This window comes from Otolemur garnettii, unplaced genomic scaffold, assembly GCF_000181295.1.
Source record: "Otolemur garnettii isolate 467f Iridium unplaced genomic scaffold, OtoGar3 scaffold00179, whole genome shotgun sequence".
Classification (NCBI taxonomy): Eukaryota; Metazoa; Chordata; class Mammalia; order Primates; family Galagidae; genus Otolemur; species Otolemur garnettii.
The window spans coordinates 2158522-2160831 of NW_003852574.1; the positions used below are offsets into that span (position 1 = coordinate 2158522).

The following is a 2310-nucleotide window of genomic DNA, read 5'->3' on the forward strand; positions in this document are numbered from 1 at the left end:
TTTTTTTTTCTTGGCAATTTTTGGCCAGGGTTGGGTTTGAACCTGCCACCGCTGGTATATGGGGCCAGCGCCCTAGTCCTCTGAGCCACAGGCACCACCCAGGAAAAGTTTTCAATTAGCAATAATCATGCCTCAGATAAACCTCATTGGCTACAATATTGCCACTGTGCAAAGCTAGGGTTTTGTTTTGGTTTTGGTTTTTTTGAGACAGAGTTTCCCTCTATCACCTTAGGTTGAGTACCATGGCATCATAACTCACAGCAACCTCAAACTCTTGCTTCAGCCTTCTGAATAGCTGGTATTATAGGTGCCCACCACAATGCCCAGCTAGTTTTTCCTATTTTTAGTAGAGATGGGGTCTCGCTGTTATTCAAGGTGGTCTCGAACTTTTCAGCTCAAGCAATCCATCCACAGCAGCTCTATGTGCGTTTTTGAAAAGTAGGTAGATGGAAGAAAAAGACTGGGCATAGCAGCTCATGCCTGTAATCACAGCACTCTGGAAAACTGAAGAAGGAAGATCCCTTGAGCTAAGGAGTTCGAGACCAAGCTGAGCCAGAGATCCTGTCTCTACTAAAAATAGAAAAATTAGCTGGGCATTGTGGCACATGTCTGTAGTTCCAGCTACTCAGAAGGCTGAGGCAGGAGGATTGCTTGAGCCCAGGAGGTTTGAAGTTATTGAGAGCGAGGCTGAGGCCAGGGCACTCCAGCCTGGGGCAAAAGAGTGAGACTCTGTCTCAAATTAAAAAAAAAAAAAGATAGAGGGGAAAAAATAATCTCAGGAGCAAGGCCCAAGACAGGGAAAGAGGTAGAATAGTGACAAGGGGAACAAAGTTGAGAACATGTGATCACTTTCAACAGAGAGGCTTCTTTCACTTCCTTGGCCTCATTCTCTGTGCTGGCCTCATTCTCTCCGAGCACCAGCTGCACTTACTAGGGACACAGAATAGGAAAGGCCAAGGACCTTGGGCCACTACTCCTTCTCTCTACCTTAAATCTGTTTATATCACAGTCTATCTCCTTTCCAAGCTCTAAGCTGGCTCTGTGTACCAAAAACCTTCCAGCCCCAGGATCAATAGAGATAGGTAAGTCAGAACGGCTTTTTAACCCTGGATGAAATCTCACACATGGTAGGTTCTAACCAGACTGTTGTGAAGGTCAAGTGCAAGAGCTTCCTGAAGCCCTTGCATATGTTCCAGAACCATGCCACAGAAATGCTGAGAGGCTGGAGCAGAACTAAACCCAGCACCCATTCAAGAGCCTAGAGAACTTAACATCCCTATGGGCAAGAGCGGTATTTACTCCAAAACCAAGGTTTTGCAGAACTGAAACATTTGCAGGTTTTTTTTTTTGGCTGGGGCTGGGTTTGAACCTGCCACCTCTGGCATATGGGGCCGGCACCCTACACCTTTGAGCCACAGGTGTTGCCCAGAACTGAAATATTTGACCAAGAGTCCATGGTAGTAGCTAGATGGAATTCAGGCAAACTTTACTCTAGATCTCCCTTCTAAGATGAACCCAAGACTCAGAATTTCACAGGTGACCAATACTAAGGCCTGGCCCAGTGGGTGGCCCTTGCTATTAAACTTTAACCAGGACTCTGGAGGCAGGAACTTCTGGTGGCTTCGCTGGTTAGTATAGGGTGAATAACTGGGAATGGAAACGGTAGGTAGAAACAGCATGCAAGGATTGCCTGAGAACAGACACCAGCCCAAGACTGTTGCACCATTAACCATAGCCCCTAGTTCCTTTCACATACTCACAGGGGCTTCCAAGCCCTTGCTCCAAACTTGCACTTGACCTTCACAACTACTAAAGAACTTACCTCCTTGTCTCATAGATCCGGCTTTGAAAAACAGAAAAAGTGGTTGCGGTGCCAGTCACATGCACCAAGGGTGGTGGGTTTCAACTGGCCAGGGCCAGCTAAACAATGACAAATGCAACAATAAAAACAACCAAAAAAAGCTGCGCATTGTGGCAGGCACCTGTAGTCCTAGCTACTTGGGAGGCTGAGGCAAGAGAATAGCTTAAGCCCAAGAGTTTGAAGTTGCTGTGAGCTGTGACACCATAGCACTCTACCAAGGGCAACAGATGGGAGAAGTTACCAATGCACATGATAGCTTTAAGCACAAAAACTCCTTATTCTTGGCTCGGCGCCTGTGGCTCAACCGGCTAAGGCGCCAGCCACGTACACCTAAGGTGGCGGGTTCGAATCCCCAACCCGGACCCGCCAAACAACAATGACGGCTGCAACCAAAAAATAGCCGGGCGTTGTGGCGGGCGCCTGTGGTCCCAGCTACTTGGGAGGTGGAG

At 47.7% G+C, this 2310-nt stretch overlaps 1 protein-coding gene and 1 pseudogene across 1 annotated transcript in view; both read right to left on the bottom strand.

Moving 5' to 3' along the window:
* The window catches only part of TRAIP (TRAF interacting protein), a 26276-nt gene that overhangs the window by 18004 nt on the left and 5962 nt on the right, over positions 1–2310 (bottom strand). The gene's annotated exons all lie outside the window — the stretch shown is intronic.
* Positions 94–176, bottom strand: LOC111728698 (annotated as a pseudogene).